The sequence below is a fragment of the Nomascus leucogenys genome, chromosome 6 (assembly GCF_006542625.1).
Source record: "Nomascus leucogenys isolate Asia chromosome 6, Asia_NLE_v1, whole genome shotgun sequence".
Lineage (NCBI taxonomy): Eukaryota > Metazoa > Chordata > Mammalia > Primates > Hylobatidae > Nomascus > Nomascus leucogenys.
The window spans coordinates 10,186,681-10,205,315 of NC_044386.1; the positions used below are offsets into that span (position 1 = coordinate 10,186,681).

An 18,635-nucleotide genomic window follows, 5' to 3' on the forward strand; every position below is an offset into this window, starting at 1 on the left:
ATATTTCACCTCCACATACATATCTATAAATGATGTCTTCTTTTGCTATTTAATTCTCTGGTGTATGGTGCCTGGCAGCAGGAAGGGAACCCTGTGGGAGTAGGCGATGATATCTTAATTCCAGGCAGTGATACATAAAACACAGGCCCTTGTAATTTTGGTATCTGCTCTTATCCTATGTTTAGGTGGCTTATTTTAGCTTAGAGAGAAAATGCTGATACTTAAATTACTGAAATAGAAAAGTGTGTTCATTCACTTGATGATAGCTGAGGAAGTGTCTGACAAAAATGGTTTGCCGGCAAACCCCCAAATGTAGCATATTTATTTTCTAATGACAGCACCTAAAATAGTTTATGTATTTATCATTAAATCAGCCTTAACTCTGGTTAAGAGTTTACTTTTGTAGGGCTCGGCATGCTGGAGATTCTACCAGTTCATTAACCCCCACAAATCATTAGAAGACAAATATGAGCTCCACAGACACGAAATGATCAATGTGTTCCTTTTTCTTTTTTCTTATAAGGAAAGTGATGAAGGAAGGGCAAAATAACTGAAAAAATACTCCAGTCATTGTATATACGGGGACATTTACACTCTTCACTGTGTATGGATAACTGGTTTCGTGACCTTGGACACTGTCAAGGTTAAAAGCAAAAATGAAGAGAGGGTAAGAATTTGGCTGTAGTATTTTTTTAGTTTTGCTGGTATTATCATTTTGAAAATTATGTAATTTTCAAAATTATGAAAATATTTGAAATCATTTTGAAAATTATGAAAATTTGAAGATGTAGTCTCATCCTCCATGGCTTTCCAGTCCTTGAGCCCTGATTAAGATGTGGGTCTCTCTGTAATGTTAGTTTATTTTTAAGTAGATGGCAGGTACCCAACCCCTGCAGAGCAGCCTCTTCCACTCACCCCAATGTGCCATTCAAGCACTATCATTTTCCACGTGCCCCATGATATGGAAAAGACCAGGAGTCACTGTTATATTTAACCTACCCCAACTTTACTGTCGAGGAAACTCATTGGATTTATTTTATTTCTGGTATTTCCAATATAGGTCACTGACATTTTACTAGGCATTTGGAGATTTTTCATTAAGTCTATTTATCAGTCTATCTGGAGGGATATATTTTAGTCCAAATTTTTGACCATCCAAGTAAAGAAACAAATCAAGTAATATTATTCCATGGAGAAGAAAACCTTGGGGCAGTTTGTTAATTATTTTAAAAGGTTACAATTCTTTTTTAGCCTTTGATTATGTGTTGAAAATTCTGTCTTTTTATGGTGAAATTTAAATCCTATCTCCACAAGAAATTTGGGTAGCAAAAAAAGATTTTTAGCTCTTTCCAGTGTTTAGAAACTTTGAAGCTGATTAGGGAAATAATAAAATATGGGACATAGAATAATTACAGATGCAAGCGAACTTGTGTTGTATGTTTATAACAGTAGTTCAGGGAAGAGACAAGTTAGATAGGACTGGAGTTGTTATGGAAGGCTTGATTCAGGAGGTGTACATTTAGGATTTTTTCTTGTATGTCAAGGGGGCAACAAGAACAACTTGATATTTTACAAAAAGAAATCTGGTGCATTAAGAAGGAAGGTTTCAGAATAGTAAAACCGAGGGTGGAAGAAACATATAGTCTTTTTCTTGACAATAATGTTCTCTTCTTCTAGACTTCTAATGAAATTATATGCACTACAACTCAAGGTAGTATGTTTCTATAACTGTTCCACATCCTGTATTTTCTTTTTAACCTAAGTTTCTAAACACTTGAAAGAGCTAAAAAGCTATTCTTGCTGCCCAGTAGGAGGAATCTTGACTCCTCTCCTTCTACTGTTTCAGGCAGACTTTTGGGTCTTTGAGGTCTGAGATTTCTTCAGAGGGTAAAATAAGTTAACTCCCTTTTTTTGTATCACATTCGCAACAGGAAACTGCAAAGTGGGTGGTTCAAACTTTTTATAGTTTCACACCATCAAGGTGGTCAAATTGTTTCCTTTTCTTTTTAGAGAGAGAGAAATGGATGGAGGTAGGGTTCTTTTAGGACTGGGGAAGAAAGAGGCTGGATCACCAGGTGAAGGTTGTGGGCAGTTCTTCACAGTCCCGGGGACAGAAAGGGCACCTACAGCCCAGCTGTGGTCCTGTGGTGCACTGAGATTCTCTGTGGATGCAGAGCATAAGCTTCCCCCTGTGTTTGAGCCTGGCATGGGGCAGAAGAAGTGCCTGTCTTGGAATGACCTGCTTAGGCCCTCAAAAGGAGCAGGCACCAGTAACCACTGCAGATAGATGACTGCTCCAGCTGACTACACCACCTTCTTCTTCTTCTTCTTCTTTTTTTTTTTTTTTTTTTAAGACAGAGTCTCACTCTGTTATCCAGGCTGGAGTGCAGTGGTATGATCTCATCTCAATGCAACCTCCATCTCCTGGGTTCAAGCGATTCTTCTGCCTCAGCCTCCCGAGTAGATAGGACTACAGACACATGCCACCACACCTGGCTAACTTTTGAATTTTAGTATAGATGGTGTTTCACCATGTTAGCCAGGCTGGTCTCAAACTCCTGACCTCAAGTCATCTGCCTGCCTTGGCCTCCCAAAGTGCTGGGATTACAGGTGTAAGCCACCATGCACAGCTGACTCTACCTTCTTCTAGATTTAATTTGGTTAAAAGATATGACACAGACTGAAAATAATAGAGTGATTGATTCATTTGGCAGGAAACTATAATATTTCAGGAACAAACAAGAACCTGTGACTACAAAAAGGTGGTCATGGGAGGATGAAGGACATGACAGCAGCCATGATGGAAATTCTTAAGAAGAAACTGACAGGGCTTGGAGTCCAGGGAAATGTTGAGGTAATGCAGGGAAACAGGATTCAGAGATTTCACGTGGGAATAACACAGAGGATAGTAAAAACCAAGTGAATTTTAAAGCTTAATATTAATGGATAAATTGAATGTTATTTTTCCACACAAAGAAAAACATGCAAAATTAGTTATATTACTTATATGAGAGAGTCACATACCAAAATCCCGTCAGAGAGACAAGCATGTCATCAGGTTCAAAGAATATCTAGATTTATGAAAGCAAAGTGGATACCTTGCCTTGCTTCTATTTTGAATAAATGTTTTACCAATGATCCATTATCATGGAATCACATCTGAAAACGGGAAATCATGGTGCTCGTTTCAGCAGCACATATACTAAAATTTGAATGATACAGAGAAAGATTAGCATGGCCCCTGTGCAAAGATAATACATAAATTTGTGAGGCGTTCCATATTTTGTTTTTTTTTTTTAAAGAAAAGCTGGTTGCTTTGTCAGATCAAAACAATACAAAACAAGACTGTACCACCACCACTACCACAAACAAAGTCACTCTTTCTTGCTACAGTTCCCAATAGAAATGAATCCTTGGGCCATTTCTTTTAAGTTACTTAGTCTCTAATAACAATGACTATATCTCTGATTTTTGCAATACTTGTAAGAGACGACCATTGGTGATAATATAATTGTGCAGAAAAAAGACTATTTTCATCAATGATGGACTAACTGAAACCTTGTAACTTTGCTACCCCTTCCACTGTGTATATGTGTGTGTGTGTGTGTGTTTCCTTCAAATACCTGTATTTTGTGTTTGGTGAACCAGTTTTCTAAATCCAGATTTTCTTGAAATACTGCAAGTAAAGATTATTTTCTCTTTACAATGCTTCATTCTCGAAATCTTCTGTTAAGCGTTGTTGGGCACACCAAGGTACCCCAAGGGACTCACTCAGGAGACCTAACAAACCATGTTGCCCAAGAAAGGCACTCCTTGCGGACCGCTTTGTGCAGAAAGGAGCTGGTGGGGATTTCATGATGAGGTAACAGCCTTGCTCTCATTGACTGCTTCTGTTTCCAGGTTGTGTTTGTGACTTTCTGTTTCTATTTTTGAACTAAGCCTGTATTTGTTACTGATGTGCATACTACCATTTGGTATTCGCATTGGTGGCAGGAATGTTGAATGGTCGTCTTATGGTCTAAAAACCTGCATTCTCTAAGACGTCTAGCAGACAACAGGGAAGTCACTTGAGTTCCTTCCTACATTTATTATAGATCTCTTCTGATCACTGATGGAGTCCTATGTGTAGATGGTCTTTGTTGTGCACCATTACAAACTTAAATGTCTCAAACTGATTAGAGAAAATATATTTTTCCAGAAGGTCATCTGGACTAGAGAGCAACCCTGGATGAGAAACCTCACAACTCCTTTGTCTTCAAGGTCTTAGTAGTTCTATTGCCCTCCTATTTCTGGAGCTGCTAAAACTGATCTGTGAGGTGCTCTGAGTTTATTTTTTCCAAAAAACTTCTTTATTGCAGTAAAATACTTATAAAATTTACCATTTTATCCATTTTAAGTATATAGTTCATTGATATTCTGTAGACTCATATCATTCTACAATCATATATCTCCAGAACTCTTTTCATCTTGCAAAATTGAAACTTTAAAAGCATTTAAACAACTCTCCAACCCCTCCCTTCAGCCCCTGGAAACCCCCATTCTACTTTCTGTCTCTTTGAATTTGACAACCAGGTACTTCATATAAATGGCATCATAAAGGATTTGTCTTTTTGTGATTGGATTATTTCACTTAGCAATGTTCTTAAGTTTCATCTATGTTGTAGCATATGTCAGAATGTATACTCTTTTTTTCTTTTTTTCCAAGCAGGGTCTCACTCTGTCATCCAGGGTGTAGTGCAGTGGTGCAATTTCAGCTGATTGCAACCTCTGCCTCCTGGGTTCAAGTAATTCTCATTCCTCAGCCTCCTGAGTAGCTGAGATTACAGGTATGTGACACCACACCCAGCTAATTTTTTGTATGTTTAGTAGACACAGGGTGTCACTATGTTGGCCAGGCTGGTCTTGAACTCCTGGCCTCAAGCGATCTGCCCATCTTGGCCTCCCAAAGTGCTGACAGTACAGGCGTGAACCACTGCACCCAGGCAGAACTTTCTTTTCAAGACTGAATAATATTCCATTGCATGTATATCTCATATTTTGCTATTCTTCTGTTGATGAAAAATTGGGTTGATACTTCATTTTCACTATTGAGAATAATAGTGTGAACACACATGTACAAATATCCTTTTACTTTCAATCTATTTCTGTCTTTGAATCTAAAGTAAGTTTTTTGTAGGCAACATATAATTGGATCATATTTTTTTAATGCACTCTGTCAATCTCTGTCTTTGATTGGAGAGTTTATCCATGTATATTTAAAGTAATTACTCATAAAAAGGGTCTTATTTCTAGCATTTTGCTGTTTTCTATATGCCTTATAGCTTTTTTTTTGTCCCTAATTTCCTGCACTACTATCTCCTTTGTATTGATTGTTTTTTGTAGTGAAATGTTTTAATTTCCTTATTTTCTTTTGTCCATATAGTTTAATGATTTTCTTTGTGGTTACCACATGGATTACATTGAACATTATACCATTATAATTTGAATTTATACCAGGTTAACTTCAATAACATACAAACACTTCGTTCATTTACAGTTCCATCTCACACTTTTCAGTTATTGATGTCACACAATTACATCTTTAAACATTGTGTGTCCAAAAACATAAATAATTGGTTTTTAAAAACGAATTAGTCTCTTTAATTATGTAGAAAAAAATGTGGAGTTAGGAAACAAAGTCACAATAATGCTAGCCTTTAAACTAGTAATTGTTTTTTCTTAAATGTACTGAATTATGTAGAAAACAAAAGTAGCATTATAAACCATTGTTAAAACAATATGAGCTTTATAATTGCCCATGTATTTCTCTCTACTAAGATCTTTATTTCTTCTTATACCTTTGAATTACTGTTTAGTGTTCTTGCATTTCAACATGCAGGACTCCCTTTAGGATTTCTTACAGAGCAGGTCTAGTGGTAGTGAACTCTCTTAGTTTCTGTTTATCAGGGAATGTCTTAAGTTTTCCCTCACTTCTGCTGGACATAGGATTCTTGGCTGACAGTTTTTTATTTTTTCTTTCAGCACCATGACTATATCAACCTACTACCTCTGGTCTTCAAAATTTTGATTAAAAAATCAGCTGATAACCTCATTTTGGATTTCTTGTGTGTGATGAGTCACTTCTCTCTGCTTTCAAGATTCTTTATCTTTGTCTTTCAACAATTCGATTGTAATGTGTTTCAGTCTAGGTATCTTTGAGCTTATCCTATTTGAATCTCATTGAGTCTTGAATGTTTATATTTATGCCTTTTGTTACATTTGGTAAGTTTTCAGCCATTATTTCCTCTAATAATCTCTCTATCCCTTTCCCGCTTTTTTTTCTCCTGAGTCTTTTGTAGTGTGTATTTGATCTTCTTGATGATGTCCACAGAACCCTTAAGCTCTGCTCCTTTTCTTTGACCTTTTTTCTTTCTGTTCTCCAAAGTCAATAATTTAAATTTTCCTGTCTTCAAGTTTGCTGATTCTTTCTTCTGCCTGCTCAAATCTGCCTTTGCATTTCTTTAGTGAATTTTTCATTTGAATTATTGTACTTTTCCACTCTAAATTTTGTTTGTTTGTTTTTAGGTTTTCTATGTCTTTATTTATGTTTCCATTTTGTTCACACATCATGTTCTTGAATCTCTTCATATCTTCTTTGAACATCTTTAAAACAGTTGTTTTAAAGTCTTTGTCTAGTAGATCTGCCTTTGTGCCATTTTTCAGCTATGGTTTCTGTTTTTTTTTTTTTTTTTTAGTTTGTTGTTTTTCTTTGAACTGGTCATACTTCCCTGTTTCATTGTATTCACTGTGTGCCTTGTGGTTTTTTGTTGTTGTTGAAACTGAAAATTTGAATGTAATAATGGGTTATCTGGAAATCAGATTCTTCCTCTTTTCCAGGGTTTGTTATTTTTTTGTTTTTGTTTTGTTTTTGACTGTTTTAGGCTGTCTCTGTGTTGAGAATTAGCCTTAAGATATTCACAGAAGTTTCTGAGCATGAGAGTTTCCCTGGGCATGCATAATGGCTTTCTTATTTCTCTTGTATATGCAGTTGCTTTTAAATATGCTAATCTTTAATGACTGGCTCCCAAAAAGGGAAAAGAAAAACATAAAGTCGATGAGGAGGGTGAGGGTGTCAGCTCTTTAAATCCTCTGAAAATAACTTCAGCCAAAGATAGAGGGGCTTGCAGTCATGGTAAGGGTATGTGCAACAATGGCTGCTTGCCTCTGTGTTTGTATCTCTGTAGTGAGAAGCAGCAATCAGCAGAAAGAACAGATCCCCAATATTTAGAGGACAGGGTCTTTTGTGTCAACCCTGGCTTCTGCCAGCTGCAAGTAAGCTGCTCTAGGAACATGTGCACAGCTACCTGCCACAGGGCTGAGGGGTGGGGGATGGGTAGCTACTGCTGAGCTAAGCTGAGATTGACCAAATATACTGTACTTTACTGTCCAAGCCTTCTGAAATTTTTAAGTCTTCAACAGACTCCAGAGTTTCAAAATAGTTATATCAGTGTGATGGTTAATATTAGGTGTCAGCTTGATTGGATTGAAGGATGCCTTGGTGGCTGGTAGTGTTTCTGGTGTGTCTGTGAGGGTGTTGCCAGGGGAGATTAACATTTGAGTCCCTGGATTGAGAGAGACAGACCCACCCTCAAGGTGGGTGGGCACCATCCAATTGGCTGCCAGCATGGCTAGAACAAAAGCAGGTGGAAAAAGGTGTGATAAAATGGCTTGCTGAGCCTTCTGGCATTCACCTTTCTCCCATGCTGGATGCTTCTTGCCCTTGAACATTAGACTCCAGGTTCTTTGGCATCTAGACCCTTGGACTTACACCATTGGTTTGACAGGTTGCTTTTGGGTCTTTGGCCACAGACTGAAGGCTGCACCGTTGTCTTCCCTACTTTTGAGACTTTTGGTGTCAGACTGAGCCACTGATGGCTTCTTTCTTCATCATCTTGCAGATGGCCTATCATGGGACTTCACCTTGTGATCATGTAAGCCAATTCTCCTTAATAAACTCCCTTTCATATATACATATATCCTATTAGTTCTGTCCCTCTGGAGAATCTTGACTAATAGACAGATTCTGCCAATGTGGTTGTGTCCAGGTGGTGAGACAGATTCCTGGTGCTTCCTACTTCTCCATCAGCCTAGAATCCTCTCCCCTCTCTGAATTTACTTTTCATCAATAATTGATATAAAAGCGAGGAGCTGATTTCCGTGTGATTGGATGTCTGTAAGTTAGTGTGAAAAGGGATTTTTTCCTTTTGTATATAAAAGGTTGTTTGATGTTTACAATGCTGGGATGTTTTGTCTCTCATTTCTCTTTTGGGAAATATTTGGAGCTTAATTTATAGAAATCTGTCATTTGCACACTATAAATATATCTAATTTAAACACAGTCTATCATCAAAGGGGAAAAATATATGCAAAAATATATATTTTAAAACTGGTTAGTGTGGCTTACAGACCAAATTGGTGAAGCATTCAAAATGGTATTGCTTAGTTACTGAAAATGTCTGAATGCTTGTTAACATGGGAAAAGTCTCTTCTGGATTGTCTGGAGATCTCTGACCTCTGGAAACATCTGGAAGGTTCTGAGTGCTTATCTTTTTTTCCCCCCTAAAACAAAATACATGGAATACTACTTAGCAATCAAAAGGAACACTATGTGCTACAACCTGAAAAGATTTGAATGGTATTATGCTAAGTGAAAAAAGCCAGTCTCAAAAGGTTCTATATTGTAAGATACCACTTACATAACATTCTTGAAATAACAAAGTTATAGAGATGGAGAACAAATTAATGGTTGCTAGGAGTTTAGGATAGTTAGGAAGACTGTGACTATGACAAGATGGTACAACAAATATCATTGGGTTGAGGGAATAATTCTGTATTTTCAGAGCCTTGATCATTACACAAATCCATACATGTGGTGACACTGTACACACGTATTGCAATGTTAATTTACTGATTTATTGTGGTGTTGTTACATAAGATATAGCCATTGCTGGAAGCTGGCTGAGGGATACACAGGGATACTATCTTTGCAATTTCCTGTGAATCCATAATTTTTTTAAAGTTAAAAATTAGAAAAGTCACACAGAAATATAGAAATATGCCAATAAACATGTGCTGACAAAAAGGTGTTAATAAATCTTAAAATGTATCCCCTGGTTCAACCCATAATGGACTTGACAAGGATTACAAAAAAATAGCACATATGAGATAAGAAGAAATCCAGTCCGAAGTTCCTGAATCCTCCAGCTTACCTAAGAGTTTGCTGGGGATTCTTCTGTTGTATGTGTATAAACATTTTCTGTGTCTAGAAATTGGTGTAACTTTTCTATTCTCTGGATGAGACTGATAAATGGAGCTCCCGATTTGATTGGCTTATGTAAACAAGTAAGTCCTTATATATGTAATTACAACAAGAAAACTAAAATATTGCCAATGAAAGTACTCTCAGAATGCTTTAAGTTGCTGGTCCTTTAAGAAAAAAATGAAAATCTGGCCAGGCGTGGTGGCTCTTGCCTATAATCCCAGCACTTTGGGAGGCCAAGATGGGCGAATCATGAGGTCAGGAGTTCGAGACCAGCTTGGCCAACATGGTGAAACCCTGTCTCTACTAAAAATAAAAAAAATTAGCTGGGTGCAGTGGCGGGAGCCTGTAATCCCAGTTACTCGGGAGGTTGAGGCAGGAGAATCTCTTGAACCTGGGAGGCAGAGGTTGCAGTGAGCTGAGATCATGCCACTGCACTCCAGCCCAGGCGACAGAGTAAGACCCTGTCTCAACAACAACAACAACAAAAACAACAACAACATCTTTCACAAAAGCTTATTTCAAGGAAAAACACAAAGAAATTTCACAATGAATTAAATTAACAGCCTTGGTAGCTAGGTTAAAAATTTAAAGCAAAGAAATAAAAGTTGATACCAGGTTAGCAAAGACAAGGGAAAAAATAGTACTAAGACACTTCAGGACCTTTAAGGACATTTGAAGAGGTTTCAATATTTGGTATCTAAGGTAAAAAGAGTTGATGCAGTATTTTCAGCTAAAGCAAATCCTTGCAAAATCAGACTGGTTTGATAATATTAGGGGAAAAACAGAGATGTCTTTCCCCTGGTTTTATCATTTCATAAATCTTTTGTTAGCATGATCTGTTTTATACAAGATTAGGTTTATTTCCTCAATTTTTAATAATATGAATGTTTAAGATTTCCAATTCTAGGTTTATTAAACAGATAAGCTAATATTATTATTTAAAAATTTAAAAAGGTTAACAAGTGTTCAGCTAGATTGAATTTTAATAACTGCTGTTTCATGGAGTTGCTCTTCTTCACCTTAGAGAAATCTACAACAATCTATTACTGAGTTACTCCAATACACTCCTCTGAGTAAAATTTTTGATGTCCTCTTTTTGAAAAAACACTGTCCACTAAACACATAGGCACACACATATATGCGCTTCAAATATCTGCAAATGTACAAATGTCCTGGACTTGTTCATGTTGCTAATTCATGAAATACAAAAACAATATATCAGACCATTGGAGGAAGTACATTGTGAGGAGTCACACAGGCAGCTTTCTGGAATCTCAGCTGATCTCAAGTATAACCAGGCAACTGTCTCGTAGCCTTCTCTAAGTCTGTGAGGAAACAACTCAGTTACATGGTTTCAAAGTTATAACTAATATGAAAAGTTGATGCTGTATGTGTTAGTTTTCTAATGCTGCTGTAACAAATCACCACAGGTTCAGTGCTTTAAAACTAGATACATGTATTATTTTACAGTTCTGCAGGTTAGAAGTACAACACTGGTCTTACTAGGCTACAGTTTTGGGTGTGGGCAGGACTGCATTCTGGGAGCTCTAGGAGAGAATCGTTTTCTCGCCTCTTCCGGTTCCTAGAGGCCACCTGACTTCCCTGGCATGTAACCCTCTGTTTCTAACTTTAAAACTAGCAACAATAGGCCTTTCTTGTGTCACATCGCTCTGACCCTTTCATTTGCCTCCAGCTGCTCCCTTTTCCACTTTTAAGGACCTTTGTGATTACATCGGGCCCACTGGGATAATCCAGGGTCTTCTTCCTATCTCAAGGTTAGCTGATTATCAACCTTAATTCCCCTTGGCCATGTAAGGTGGCACAGTCACAGGTTTGGGGGAATAGGCTCTGGACATCTTTGGGAGGACATTATTCTGCCTACTACACTGTACTAGGTACAATAGTTGTAAAATAATATGAATGTGTCTATAAGATAATGGAATGCATTTTTGTTTATCAAGGAAGAAAGTGTGTCTAAGGTTAAAAAGTCTGGCTGTGTGTTAGTGTGTAAAATTAAGACATATTTGAGGATGTGCAATAAGTTATGGAAAGGTTGAGAAGAAGTGAACCTTATTTGCCTTGGTTTATAATGCCTGGAAATAATGGACTTGAAAAAAAAAAAACAATGAAAGGTGTTACAGTCTTTTATGAAGACTGTGTAATTTTGATGAGTTTACTTACAAGATAGAGAAAAGGCCTGTGAACTTTGTACTGCAAATGTTACATGAATAGGGTACAAAAATAATAAAGGTAGAGTTGCGTTTTCTCTCTGAGTGTATTTGAGTATATACTCTGTTTTCAGTACGAAATTGTGAAGAATAGTCTGTGCCCAAAGAGCAAAAGCTTCTTTTGTCACTAAAATCCTCCTACTTGATATCCTGTTAATTTTTTTTGTGCTTTTGTTAATCTCTTGAGTCACTTTTAGCAAAATTTCCTCGCTTGTGCAAATGCTAGAGTTCAACCTTTTAAATTAATATTTAGTAAAAGCTCCTTGCTTATGAAAATGCTAGCGTTCCTAATAACTTCTTTAACCATTTTATTATAAATATTATCATTCTGAGCCAAGCTGAAGTTACGTCTTGTCTTCAGCCACTCCAGATTTACATTCATGTCTTGCATCCCAGATAACTCTTTTTGAAATTGCCTTCCACAAATCTGCACCTCTACAGTCAAACTAATACAACTATTTTTTTTTGGACAGAGTTTCACTCTTGTTACCCAGGCTGGAGTGCAATGGCACAATCTCAGCTCACTGCAACTTCTGCCTCCTGGGTTCAAGCAATTCTCCTGCCTCATCCTCCTAAGTAGCTGGGATTACAGGCGCCCACCACCACGCCTGGCTAATTTTTTGTATTTTTTGGTAGAAATGGGATTTCACCATGTTGGCCAGGCTGGTCTCGAACTCCTCACCTCAGGTGATCCACGCACATCGGCCTCCCAAAGTGCTGGGATTACAGGCGTGAGCCACTGCGCCTGGCCTCAAACTAATACAACTTTTAGAAGTATCTTCCACATCTAAACCATCTTTGGGGTTTCTCAGAAAACTTCTGGTGACACTCAAGATTTTTCTTCTTCACTTTATGAGAAAAGGGATCCTAGAAATAATTAGCTATGTTCCGCATTTTGTAGATTTTTATTCGGTTTAATACTATGTTGAGAGCTGTCCTGTTCATCAAGAATCCAATACAAAAAGACCTGCCAAATGCAAAAATGAAAAGCTCAACCACCACTTAATTATGATGAGTAAAATAATGAGCATTATGATTATGCTTCAGCAGTGATGACTTTTTCATTGTGGAGAGAGGCACACTCTCTTTCATGTTAAAGAATGGCACAATAATGGTCAACAATTTTTTAAAAGAAGATCCCATTTCCACATTTAAAATAGCCTTTTCAGTTGGTGGTAATCCAAACACACATTGGATGGAATAAATTAAAAGGCTGTGGAGATTGTTCTGCGCCCTCACCACTCTCATGGCTGGCACTGACTAATTCTTTATGAAACTAACTGGGCTCAATTTTGATATTAGTGGTTATAATGAGTAAACAACCAGACCTATTCAGCCTTAGCACCAACAGGTGGTTTCTGATTTTTTGTCACACTATCCTAAATACCCCTGCCAAAGCCATGAGTCAGTAATGATGTCTGCAGGAAGAAACATCACAATAGCTCGATTAAAGGACTCTAACAAGTTCTTTTGACACTTGATAGAATAGAAAATTGGATCTTAGTTACACGCATCACTGTATCAGCTGATATCACCACCACAAATGAAGACTACCAAGGGACTGAGTCAGGAGTTCCAGAACTTGTTTGCATTGGAGGCAGAAAACTTTCAGAAAGTGGAGTGCCTACTAATCCAAGATCAACAAAACAAGGATTAATTACCTCAACAAAATGATACAAATTTCACGGTGATTACTGTTCTGATTTGAATCGGGCATGTTACAGAAGCCTTCTTTCTATTTCCTCTGTCTCCAGTGCTTTATCTAACAGGTTATGCTTATAAAGACTAGAATAAAACATTCCTTAAATGGTATCTTCTAATTAATCCTTCAAAATTCATTTTAAAAATCCTTTAAAAATTTTAAAACAGATGATGACAATAAATTATCAGGAAAAGCTAATAATATAATGCTCCTGCAAATATCGTGACATATATTGATTGGTCTGAAACTATACAACAACCGAAAGCAATAGTTACATTATTATTTAACTATTATTATTACTAATCTCGGTGTTTTTCTTTAGCCATAGACTTTCATATTTACCTAGAATCTGTCCTTCTTCCTACCAGAATGTAATTGAGTAAATCAAATCTGTGATAATGACCGTGCCAGAGATGTTACATTTAAAGGGAAATATAATTTAATTAGACACGACAAGCTCATTTAAAATGAGTGCATTTCATAGTGGAGTTAATGCCTACACCATCCTCCCAGGACGCTGGCTTGGTTCCTGTTGTATAGCTTAGGGCAGGGGTCTCCAAGCCCTGGGCCATGGAACAATACTGGCCCATGGCCTGTTAGGAACCAGGCCACACAGCAGGAGGTGAGTGGCAGCTGAGTGAGCATTACAGCCTGAGCTTTGCCTCCTGTCAGATCAGTGGTGTCATTAGATTCTCAAAGGAGTGTGAGCCCTATTGTGAACAGTGCATGCGAGGGATCTAGGTTGCACACTCCTTATGAGAATCTAATTAATGCCCAATGATCTGAGGTCGACACTTTCATCCTGAAACCATCTTCCCCACCAACCTCAGTCCATGGAAAAATGGTCTTCCATGAAACTGGTCCCTGCTGCCAAAAAGGTTGGGGAACGTTGGCTTAGGGAATCCCAACCCTACAGGTAGTATGGCCCGGAGCACTGAAAACTTGGAGCTCAGAGAGATGGAATAATCTTTGAGACACAGGTAATGAACGTGAAACCTGGAAGAGGTGAACTTTGAATCTGAAAGTTCTGGATTACTGATTTCAGCAATCCAGAATCAAATATTTCTGCCACAGATATAAAAGTGACCACAAAACAAAAGTTAACCCTCAAGATTTAACATCATATAGCTCTCATTTTTATAACCATGCTAAGGGGTCTTTGTGAATGAATCAACACTGCTTGCTATACCTATGTCTATACAACTGGTTCAATAAGACAAAATATCAAATTAATGATCACAAATAGGAAGACTGCTAACCAAACACCTGTGGTTGAATCTATTTTAGGGGCAGAACGTCAGCATTAGAACTGTAAAGGCAAACCACTACCCAGCTCTGCACCTGTCATGGCAGTGTGCACATCATGTGCTTGTCACGGTCCTCATTCAGGGAAATAGAACAAAGCCAAGCTCAAAGCAAGCAAACAAGCAAACAAACAAAACACACAATCACCTTTCTACTGTAGTCTGAAATAATGAATCTTTGACCCATTTCCTAACAGTTGCAGACTCCCCAATCAACATCACCTCTGACATTGGCAATACCAATCTGTGACAGTGTGATTACCTTGTGAGAAAACTGCTGTTTGCCCAGCATGACCTGACTAAATGTAACCTTACAAACCACGGTAATTTTGTATTAGTTTTAAATGTAGAAGGCTGGTCTTAATTCTGGCTCCCCTGCAACAATCCATAAGAAAACCCCTTTCTCATGTTGATGGTTTTTCTTTCTGTCTTCCTTTCACACAGTGGAAAATGGTTGTGGCAACACCAACCCTCTGGATTGATCACACCAGTCCCCTTTTCCCAGAAAGGGACCTGTTCATCTCCACATCTGCCCCTTTGCTCTTGCTAGATTCAAATAAATATTTCACGAGATGCCTTGATTTTTTTTAAAAAATGAATCTTCTTTTGTAATCTGCCTGTTGTTTTAATTGATTAGAGATTTATTCAAATAGAAAAAGAGAGAAGGAATAGTAAGAAGAGACCAGCTGGAGCCAGGGGATCAAATAGTTGCTATGGGCAGAGGATAAGACAAATTCTAGAAGGTACATTAAAGTTCCTTATGTTTTTTTCTAATAACCATTATTTTAAAAAACAAGTACAGGCCAGGCACGGTAGCTCACACCTGTAATCCCAGCACTTTGGGAGGCTGAGGCTGGTAGATTGCATGAGGTCAGGAGTTCGAGACCAGCTTGGCCAACATGATGAAACCCGTCTCTACTAAAAATGGAAAAATTAGCCAGGCATGGTGGCACGTGCCTGTAGTCCCAGCTACTTGGGAGGCTGAGGCGGAAGAATCAGTTGAACCTGGGAGGTAGAGGTTGTAATGAGCTGAGATGACACCACTGCACTCCAGCCTGGGCAACAGAGTAAACTCTGTCTCAAAAAAGCAAACAAAGAAACAAAAAACCCAAAAAATTAGCTGGGCATGGTGGCGGGCGCCTGTAATCCCAGCTACTCAGGAGGCTGAGGCAGGAGAATTGTTTGAACCCGGGAGGTGGAGGTTGCAGTGAGCTGAGATCACGCCATTGCACTCTAGCCTGGGTGACAGGGTAAGCCTCAGTCTCAAAAAAACAAAAACAAAATGAAAAGCACAGATAAGATCCTATTTCACATGCCCGAATTGGTAAGCAGCTGGTCTGAGAAAATGATTCAAAGAGTAACTCAGTCCTCTGAAAAGAAATCACACTGAATGAGGCAGAATCTTATAGGTTTATGGCATACAGTATGCAGTTCTTTCAAGAGTTATTACACTCAAATAAATAACCTATTCCATCTGTTTGGAAGACAAAAGGAATTGTATGTTTCAGCACCTTGTCTCATCCAGGGGAATTCACTGAATTAGATTCTGAGAAATTCTCACACTGTTGAAGTGTGAAGAACTAAGAAAATGAGTAGAACTATGGGCAAGAAGGTGGCTGAGATATGCATATTTAACTAGTATAAGAATAGTTCTAAAAATAAAAATGGCAGTTAATTAACAAGAGATTTGCTGAAGTTCTTTTTTGAACTAGAAATAAATTGATTTTTGAGAAATATTGAAAATGAGGCAAGCAACTAATATGATACATTTTAACAGGATTTAAATAATTTGATTAACTATTAAGCATGATAGCCATAAAAATAATTATCTCAATTCATTGACTAATTTTAGCAGAAAGGAATGATGAAAATTTAAACTTACTGATTCTAGCTTCAGGGGAGAAACCTATGAAGGGTGTTTTATTTTTAGGTCAAGATTGCTATCTAGCAAAGACCCGAGAACTCTAAGATGAAAATTTCAGAAGACAATTGTCTGTCTGAGACAGATGAGATCAGTGTTTCTCTAAAGAAAAGTTTGTTTTCAGGAATAGAATCTGAAATTAGTCCTCCAACCTGAGCGACATTGGAATAGCAGTAATTCATTGATTACTGCAATGGCTTAATGATTAATTATAAAATCACATTCCCTCATTCTTGCTTTTCCAAATTGATTTACACCTCTGCCAAAATAAAAATCAGACCCAATTAAGGATATGGAGAGAGGGAATCATCTGTTGGTTTTCTTCATATGCTATTACTCATAGATGACATTAGATAGCATTCTTTTTCAAGAATATTCATATTCATTATTTCCATTTGTGTCTTACATTACCCTAGGGATATAAAAATGGCAGGTATAATTTCCAATTTATCTAGAAGACAAATAGAAGTTAAATGGTATGGGAAAGGTCACAGAGCTGTCTCCTGAGCTTTGGTGGCCATAAGTCTCTTAGGCAGAAGCTCTTCTCTCCAGCCTAACCCTCCTGACTCCTGCCTCTGAGCTCTCTTCACAGGGATAGACTGCCTTTACCACCTGTGTGACACCTTCCCTATCATGCATTTATTCAGCCAGTCATTCCAAAAACATTCATTGAAGTTGCATCTAGTTTGCTGATGTATATAATTTATCCTTCTATCATATAAATTGAGGATAGGATGATAGCTAACAAACCTATGTCTACTGATAAATTAATAAACAAATTGCATGAGGCTTATGACCACACAAGGTAAGAAGGTGCAACAGCACTCTGATCATTGAAAATTGCATTCATATTTATCCTGTTGCAGTTGTTATTTACTTCTATGCAGGTCTGGGGAATACTAGTTTTATAAGGTGCTATGTTATAAATAGGGCTTCACTGCAACATAAATGCAGGAAATACTGTACTTGATACTCATCTCAGAGATTTATAATATATTAGCAAATTTACTTTGAATTAGCAAAGTAAAGGCTCTGAGCAGACCAACAGACACAATAAAGCCAAGTGTTCAACTTTGTTTAAGCACAGGTTTTGCCAAACTTGCCAGAATAGAGAAACTTATCAGAATAGAGAAACTTATCAGAATAGAGAAAGCAGTCTTGGGCATGGCATCCATTCCCTTTCCAGAGAAGTGGGGGTCTGAGGACCCAGTCTGGGGCCCCGCTGTTACTGTTCTTGTTCCTTCTATTAAGTTTTCATGTCACCAAGTGCACACAGATCTTTACACCACAGAAGCTATAATTTCACAACTTAAATTAATGTTGACGAAAACCAGAACTGAAAGAAAAACTCTTACTATGACAAAGGGATGCTCAGAGAAGACGTATGTTAGTTTGTTTTTAGTGTTGGCTGATAGGAGCAGCTCACCCCAATACACTTTATTCCTAAATGCATCTGTCTTGTTCTTATGTTATACACGCACACCTTGTTCACAGAGGACTTCATAAACTAGAGAGATATATGGCATTAAAGAAGGATATATAATTATTTGCCTAAAATTTCATCTTCCTTATTAACCAAGGAGATGTTTATGGATGAATTCCAAGATGGTTCTCAAACAGAGGAAGTTCACTATATGAAACTCATTTAATTTTGTTGCCCAAGTCAATTTTTGTCCTGGGACCTACCAGCCAAGCCAATTGCCACATGGCAATTCTACTTCTAATGTAAATTATAGAACTGAGCTTTGGATACCAGGAAGTCTTAACTGGCTTTAGGTCACTGGTTCGCCAGGGTCTGATTTGGCCTATAAAAAACCTGTACATCGGCCAGGCGCGGTGCCTCACACCTGTAGTCCCAGCACTTTGGGAGGCCGAGGCGGGCGGATCACGAGGTCAGGAGATTGAGACCATCCAGGCTAACATGGTGAAACCCCATCTCTACTAAAAATACAAAAATTAGCTGGGTGTGGTGGCAGGCGCCTGTAGTCCCAGCTACTTGGGAGGCTGAGGCAGGAGAATGGCGTGAACCCGGGAGGCGGAGCTTGCAGTGAGCAGAGATCGTGCCACTGCACTCCAGCCTGGGTGACAGAGCGAGACTCCGTCTCAAAAAATAAAAATAAAAAAATAAACCTGTACATCTAGGATTTCCTCCAGAGCTGAAATAGACCTAAGAAGGCAG

The 18,635-nt window shown here is 38.0% G+C and overlaps 1 protein-coding gene and 1 non-coding gene across 8 annotated transcripts in view; one reads left to right on the forward strand and one right to left on the reverse strand.

Moving 5' to 3' along the window:
- Positions 1 to 18,635, reverse strand: part of CTNND2 (catenin delta 2) — a 938,008-nt gene that overhangs the window by 51,442 nt on the left and 867,931 nt on the right. The gene's annotated exons all lie outside the window — the stretch shown is intronic.
- On the forward strand, positions 3,179 to 3,286 carry LOC115835592. Its single transcript, XR_004030633.1, has one exon. It is a non-coding gene; the product is annotated as a U6 spliceosomal RNA (small nuclear RNA).